Genomic DNA, 8,682 nt, shown 5'->3' on the forward strand with positions numbered 1-8,682 from the left:
AACAGGCACTCTCACCCCAACCCCCTGCAGCCCCTGACCCTGCCAGCTGGGCCCTTCCCCTCCTCTGGGGTGGCCAACTTCCTTCCATCTCCAAAACCCACTTCCTGCCTCCAGGGCCCTATGAACAGGTGCCTTTTCCCCTGTCACTTGGGGCAGATTTTCCCTACGCTGCTGCCCAGAGGGAGTGTTACAGACGCCACCTGGATGAACCCAGCGGGTCCTTCCTGCAGCGCCTGGTCCTTGTCTCCCTTGACCTGGGCAGCTGGATCAGCCCGCGCCCCACGCAGCTCCTTGTGCGGGTTGAGGGAACCTTTAGGGCTTGCAGGGCGGGGCCCCAGTGTGGGGTGGGGTCAGGGCTGTGCCACCGCCAGGGAGGGGCACCAGGATCGGGGGCATGGCTAGGAGTGTCTCCGCTGGGCGGGGCAGAGGTCATCCCCAGGAGGCATCTCCAGGGAAGGAGGGGATGTCCGTCCCCCAGACAGGGAGACCCTGCAGGAATGGTCTAGGTGAGAACTCGGAAGTAGCATCAAGCTTGGATTTGAAAGAAGCATAGGAAGCGACTCTGCCTCCAAGAAGTGGTCTTAAGGCAGGAAGGGCGACTCCTCACTTTGGAAGTTTAATAATGTCAGGCTGACTTACTAGCCTTGTGTCTTAGGTCACTTTTCTCTTACTGGATTTCTCTTCTCATGCATTTTAGTTTTGTTGGTCTTATGATGGGAGCCAATACAGCAAAATGCCCAGAGGCTTGGGTTTTCTTTGTGGCTGACTGTGCACAGAGATGGCCGGTCACCACGTGCAGGGGGCCCCCGCAGCTCTGCCTCAAGGGGTCCTGGGAGGAGGAGCCTCTGACTGGGAGGGGGGCCCAGAGAGTTCCTGGGGGATGTTTTCCCCACGCACACATCCCCACCTCTAAACCCCAGCACAGCCTGTTCAGCTGGAATCTCAGCAGCGGGAAATGGCAGAAACCTGTCCTGGAAGGGAAGATGATCGAGATGCAGGGGAACGGGAGGAAGGCAGCCTTGCCACCTATTTGATGAAACTGCGACAAGGTACTGTCGACGGAAAATTACCAGTCGATCTAAGAAAGGGAAAGTTTTTTTCTAGCCAAATTGAGGATTATACCAGGAACAGCCTCTCAGAAAGCTCGGAGAACTGTTCCGCCCGTTAGAAGTCAAAGCACGGTTTTGAAAGTTTTGAGGCTTTTTGATACTGAGGTCTGGATGTAATGTTGACAGTTTCCACAATCAGATCTGCAGGTACAGAGCGGTGGGTCGTCGTGACTCCTCACAAGACCAAGAAGGAATGTTATCTTTTAAGGAGCTGTCTTGTTAATGCTAGAAGGATGTTGCTCCTTACAGTGGAGCAGGTGTTCCTGCTGGTGAGGGGGGGATGGTTGGTGGATGCCTAATGCAGGTACATGATGCACAGTGTGGGGGAGAGAGGAGGCCAAAGGGCAGAGAAGTTTTTTTATATTTAAATTTTTCTTGTATTGCTATAAAATGTGTATTCTATTTCACTGTACATTTTCCAAGCCCCTTGGACATGCCAAGCCCTGCATCAGGGTTGTGGGGTTCCAGGGGTTGGGGGGACAGAAGTGGCAGGTGCACAGGAAGGATTCGGGAATGATATCTTTGCTTCTTCACCTCCCAGCCAGTCTCCCTGTCAATTTAACAGCAGTTACCTCGCAACAGTCTAAAACAAGGCTCGGACAGTAGCGTCACATCCGTTCTCTGTGTTGTCCTCAAAGCCTGAGTCGCTTACTTACCTGCTAAGTCTTAATGGGCCTTTGCTCAAGGCCCTTTTCAGTCTTATTTCCTATTGTCTGGAATCTGTAAACTCTCAATTTTTGTAACACTGCAGGGCCCAAACTTCTGGACTTTCTTTTCATTTGTGCTTGCCAATTTCAACAAGCCCCCCCCCCCCGCGCCGCCCCGTCTCTCCTTGGAAAATATAGAGAGGAATGGTCGAAGCACAGTAGCATTTTGCCTCATTCCCTTTACTTTCCTCAGGGGTCTTTGTTTTCCTTTTGTCACCCACATTATTACAGGTGAGTCAAGGGGGATAAATTAGATCTTCATCCTCCTGCAGGTCCTTGGCGGCCTGCTGAGATTGCCAACCGAGTATCGGGTTAAATAAACCTAGCTCCTGCTCACCCTGCCAGGAAGCCCCAGGCCAGTTATCTATTACAGGAAAGAATTATTTAAACGGCTCTGTCTCCTCATATTTCCTGCTCTCCATTGCCCCCACTCCTCACTCCCTTAGTCCCACCTAAGACCCCATGACCCTCAAAGGGAGGAACTGTTTGCATTGATTACCGAAGCTCCTGAGCCCGAACACACGCTCAGGGAATGCTGGCTTGATTAGGTGCTGTCATTCTGAGTGTGGCGTTCTTTACAAGGACGCTCACTGACCCCCTCGGCCCCCCGTGGACTGCACGCCGGGCACCACCGCAGCAACATCGGACCTCCCTCCTCCGCAGCTGCCAGCATCACTGGGGAGTAAGTGATGAACTCAGCTGCCTCTACCCCACCCCAGCCCACCCCAGAGACTCTTGAGCAGCTTTTCTACATCCTGCCCTCCCCATCCCATAACTTGAGGACAGGGATGGTAAAAGAGGAATGTCTCCACACACAAGAAAGCTTCCTGTTTCTAAATTTCTTCTTCTGGGCTGTTTGCTGCCTTTTTCCTTAGGAAAGTGCCCTCTGCACAAAGAATATTAATGTGCACTTTCTTTCATCTCTTCAAATAATCAAATAACTTGAGTGTAAGATCTGTGTCCGAGCCTCCTGTACATGATAGCAAAACTCATCTGTGAGCATCTGGCGGTTCAACTGCTGTCAGGTGACACTGCTTTGGAAATAAGGACATGATCGTCTCCTCTCGAGCCGGGTGGGTTGGCTCTGCTCCACCTTAGGGTCTAGAGGCCCCGATGAGCTCCTGCAGGGGCTTCAGGAAGTGCGGTAGACACACCTCTGAGGTGGACTGGAAGAGCTGGGCATGAGCAGGGCAGAAGTAAGGAAGTAGGATCTCCTGTCCCAACCGGTTTTCAAGGCTGCCTCAGGTGGTGCTGTGTGGCTGGTGAGGATACCCCTTAAAAACCATTGCTTTTAAGATCTAAACTGTGACAATCTGGACGCCAAGGGAAAGAGTATTCCTTTTGCCTTCCTCCTACATGCCCGATACAAGAGAGGTTTGAAGCATCTGGCCCACAGACCCTGTGGTTCTGTATCAGTACAGGGGTTACATTTTCTAAATTCATAACTATGACCCATCTCCCTGCAAGAATAAGTAGAGTCAAACCTCAGTAACAGGCCAGAATCGGTGACGTTGAGTACGAAGTCAACGTAAGCCAAGAATTCCCCTTTTCTTGCTGTTCCAGCCAAGCCTCACGTGTCTCTGAGGCTCAGCCCCTGACTTCTTGTTGTGCAGACACTGACCTGGGCTCGGGACCCTGCATTTCTCAGAACCGCAGGCCTGAAGATTTACTCTTAGCCCCCCTTCCTGGGTGACAGATGGAAATGCTGAATCAGCATTAGCCACCTCTCCTGGGCCCTGACCCTCCACTCAAGGCCTTGCTGCCTTCTCGGGAGCTTTGTAGCACCGGCCACACTCTTGCTACTCCCTCCCCTTGGGGCAGAAACCTGTCTGATGTACCCTGGACAATGGTGTTCTTTTGCTTCCCAAGTTTGGCATGACTGATTTAAACTTGCATGGCCAAAAGAAATCCCTGAAGTCAATAAGCCAACTCAATAACCATGAAGTTCAATTGTCAAAATAACATTTATTTTTTTAAGGGTAAAATCTTTTTGGAGCCAGAGGTGATTTTTTTTTTAAATTTGGGAGTTTTTGCTTTTTAGCTTAATTGAGATTTAATTTACAAGTCATCAGTTTTACCCGTTTTAATTTTACAGCTTGATTTTTAGCAAATGTATGTGGTTGTGCAACTACTACCCTGTGTTACGCTGTCTAGTTCTAGAACATGTCTGCCACCTAAGAAAGTCCCCACATGCCCATCCGAGGTCAATTCGTGTACCCACCTTCAACCCCAGGTAAACACGTCTCCCTTCTGTCTCTGTAGTTCTGCCTTTACCAGAAATTTCATATAAATGGACTCATACAACACATCAACTCTTTTTTTTAATAGACTTTATTCTTTTAGTGCAGTTTCAGGTTCACAACAGAATTGAGCAGAAAATACAGAGTTCACACATAGCCCTCCCCACCCACACATATATACTCCCCTACCCTCAGCATCCCTCATCAGTGTGGTAAGATCGATGAACCAACATGGACACATTATTATCAACCAACGTCCATAGTTTACATTAGGGTTCACTCTTGATGTTGTACATTCTATGGGTTTTGACAAATGCATAATGACATGTAGCTACCACTATAGTGTCATGCAGAATAATTTCATTGCCCTAAAAATCCCTTGCATCACATCAACTGTTGAGTATGGTTTCTCTCCCTCAGAGCAGTCTTTTGGGTTCATCCAAATTGTCACATGTATCAATGTTCAGTTCCTTTTTACTGCAGAGTGATATTCCAGCCTATGGAAATACCACATTTTTTTTAATGTGTTCACTGTTTCATGGATATTTGGATTTTTTAGTGTTTAGCTCTTATAAATAATGCTGATAGAAATGTTTGCGTATTGTATACGTACATGTTTTCATTTCTTTTGGGTAGATACCAAAACATAGAATTGCTGAGTCATAGATATTTTTTAATGAAAAGAAAAAAAACAATGTTACAACTTCAGGGAAGTTTCTAAAAGGCAAAAAACAAACTAGAACCAACCTCCATGTTACATAGAGAATATAAAGAGTCGGCCATCAGCCAGTTACACAGTGAAACTGTTTGGGAACTAGAAGAATGGTAATGAAAAAGCAGTGATGTATCCTCTAGTCTTCAGTTGGTTAGATATTAGAGAATTATGATCAAAAGCTGTGAACTTCTGGGCCAGGGACCACCTGTAGAAAGGTATGGTCACCCTGCCCAGGCTAGGAGGGCTGGGAAACCCCAGGACCTCAGGGTTTTTTTCTGGAAAGAAAGAAAGAGTTGACAATCTGTTTCCTTCTCCCCCAGAATATCTGCGTGAAACCTCGTGATTAATTTTAATTTGCTTCCTGATGTTTCACAATTTCGGCATTCCCATCAGTGGTCTCTCTCACTGATCTTAAAAATAGCCAAATATGAAAACACATACAATTTTGGATAAACCATAAGTGGTTTCTGAGGAGGGAAGTACGGAGGACCTCTGACCTTCACTTCCAAGCATAAGAAGATGAACAGGATGACAGAAGTGAGAATACCCGATTTGCAGTTGGGGACGTCAAAGGTGCACAAGTCAATGTGGTCCTTGGGCCACCCTTGCTCACAAGCTCTCCGGTGGTAGCAGTTTCGCCTACTACACCGTCTTCCTCCAGGGGGCGCTGTCTCCCGCTCTAGCGCCCGCTAAACCCAGGTTCCTTCCTTGTGGTCAGGGAAGCTCCCTAAGGTGTTCTTAGAAGCTATAAAGAGGGTAGTACCAAACACTACTCTTCTGAAAATTCAGCCCAGGACATACATGGTCAGATTTTCTCTGCCGAAGAGCAGGTGGAGAAAAGGAAATCAAAGCCTACAGAGAGATTGCCAAACATCTCTGAGCCTTAGAAATGGAAATTTTGTGTATTTTATTAAACCATAAACTCGAAAAACAAATGGAAGTCTTCCCTTCCAGAAGGTAATTCTTAGTAAAAGACTGGAACCCCTTGCTTTGGTCTTCGTATGATGTCACCCAATCTTACTCGCGCTGGAACTTGCAAATCCAGCTAACTCTCTACGGAAGAAGGCAACTGTCTATCACTGAGGGCTCAGCCTGAACACACTCCTCAGGGCTTTGGTGGGAGTTTCAGAAAAAGAAATCTTCCCCATTCCCACCCAGAACTGCACGTTCATCAGCATTGACTGATCCCAGGTGTGCAGCAATCATGAGCAGTTTTCCTGTTCCATAACTGCTCTGACTTGCAGGTAAATTAATTATCCTTTCTGTAGAAAGTTTCTTCTGCTTAATATTCAGCAAACATAGTAAACCCAAGACATGCAGAAAAAGCTTTGGGAGTGACAGAGACCTGTGTACGTGCATGTGTGTCTATCAGTACACACATACTGTTAAAAAACAAACGTTTTAAACAAGTAAAATTTAAAGATCTCACTGGCTTTATTAAGTGATTCGTGAATGGGGCAACATCCCATCTAGAAGGTAGAGAGGGGCTCTGAGGAGCTGTACAGAATGGAAGGCTTTTATGGCAGAAGGAGGAAAGCAGTGGGTTATTTCAGGCTTAGGTAACCTACCTATGGGGGACAGAAGGATGCTACTTGGAGTCCCTCACTGGTGCTGACCAGAAATTCCAGATTGACTGATGATGACATTCCTGGGGCAGGCTGTAACTGCAATTAGGTTAGGGGTTAAGTCTTGGTTTGCTGATGTGGACTTAACACAAGGGACTCCATTTTGGGCCTTTTTTTTTTTTTTAAACAATATTCATATCCATTTATCTATATCTATGTGTAATTTAGGTTGATTTCAGTAAGCCTACAACTTCCATTCTTGGCAAACAGATAAAAAAAATATGCTTTATTTCCAGGTGACTCCCTGGGATTCTCCTTCATTAAAAGCTTTGTGCTCTGTACATTGATTTGTTTTTGGCTTCCCCTATCATCATGTACGCACTTTGCTGACAACCTTGAACCTCTATTGCCTGAGATCATCGTCCTGTGCAGGGAAGCCACAGCATCCTGCTGATTCTGCCTTCCAAGTATTAGCGGAAGATGGCACTAAAAATGTAGGTGGGAACCCACATGTGAATGCAGTCACCTGGGGAGGCTTTGATGGAGACAGTCCTTTACTGCACAAGCAAAGAGCAGGGAAGGCGTATCCTGAGGTTGCCCGAGAAATGGGTACCAGGCCCAGAAAGAGCCGTGAACACAGACAACACAGAATGAGTTGGGTCGTTTTATGTTGAATTTCTTTTTCGGCTACTTGCTTGTCTTTTCACCAGAAGGTTCTGGACCATGGAAAACAAAAGCTAGATGATACAAGAAACCAAGTTCTATGTTTGAGGACGGCTTTGTGAAGGAGATTTCCCAGGACATTGTGAAAGGCTTTGCTGAGAGGAATTTCCATTGCAACGCTGTACACACTCAGGTTCAGGGAGTGCCAAGGGGAAGAGAGGCCGCAGAGCTACAGCTTTTGTCTGATCAGCAGCCTCATTATCTCTCAGCCAATAACTCCATTAACACTAATGATGGCTTGTTTCCGCGGCTGGCAGCAAGTTCCGAGCTTGTAAAATGACTGATGGTCATTTTCTACAGAAATTCACACCGCCTGCTCACTCTGCGTCTATGTCACAGGCGGGTGGAATGTTTTCCATCGTTTATTTTTTGTACTCTGAATCCTGTACAGTCTGCTGATTTTTAAAAACTGTCTGCCAAGGATCAGTATGGAAGCACAGGCATCAGTGATGGTTCCCACGGTGACCGGCTTTCACATCAGCAGCCTATAGGAATTCCTCATCCATCGTTTAGCTTTAATGCTCACGGAGTCCTCCTCATTTGAGCATCAACATGTTTTCTCAACATAATGGTGGTGTTAAGTATAATTGTGAAAATAAGGAACAAACATACTCAGTGCCCATAAGAGGCTAGCATCAGTCTATCAAGTAGCTTCCAGATCCAAAATCTCTCATTTTGGTTCTTGACATATGATTAATTACTTCACCCCTGTATGCTCCTTAGTTTTTTTTCAGTAGGAATAATAATAATACCAGCTACCCAGCTGGGGTATTATGCTATAAAACCTAATGGTATGTCCTCAAATCTTTGAGTCCAGGAGGTGATATAGACTAAAAAATGTTCTTAAATTCGAGAAGATCTTAGATGCTTTAGTAAATAATAAAGCTATAGAATTTAATAACAGAAGTAGAATATTTTGGCTTTATCTTTCACTCTTAGTTTGGTAAATAAACACCATCAGACTTCCCAAAATAGCTTGACTCAGCGCCCCCGTCAGGAACAGAAGGATGCACTGAATAGATCATAGTCATCATGCTGGTCCTTGTTACCATCGAATAACAACCACTCTGGGGTGCTCAATATATGACACACAGAGCTCATAATCTAGTGATAGGAACTCTCTCCAAAGTCAAACTAATTGGTAAAAATGTAAATTTAAGCAAACATACTTTTGGAGAAGTTGAACCTTATATAGGAATTAACCTCAGGATGGGCTTCTCATTCAGCTGAGGATCTTGATGGGTTGGATGTGCAAGGACTGCTTCCACAGGAGGGACCAAGGGCACTTAATGCTCCATATGAGTGAGAAGGAGACCTTAAGGGAGCAAGGTGAACCCAGCAGAGAGCGGGGTTACTGAGGACAAGCAGTGACAGTATTAGTCATATCACTCTTGTTTCAATAATATGCTATAACCATCTATTTTATCTACCCGAGAAAGTTGGCTCACTATTTCAGTGCCAGAACGTACAGTGCATACCTAAAAGCACCAGAGGTCTGTGGTGGAATAAAGTTGAGATGGTTAATTTTCTCCTTGTCTATTGTGGCTATTTTTGAGTTTATCCTACTTGGAATTCATTGAGCTTGCCAGGTATTTAGGTTAATGTTTTTCATCATATTGGGGA

Source organism: Camelus ferus, chromosome 28, assembly GCF_009834535.1.
Source record: "Camelus ferus isolate YT-003-E chromosome 28, BCGSAC_Cfer_1.0, whole genome shotgun sequence".
Taxonomy (NCBI): Eukaryota; Metazoa; Chordata; class Mammalia; order Artiodactyla; family Camelidae; genus Camelus; species Camelus ferus.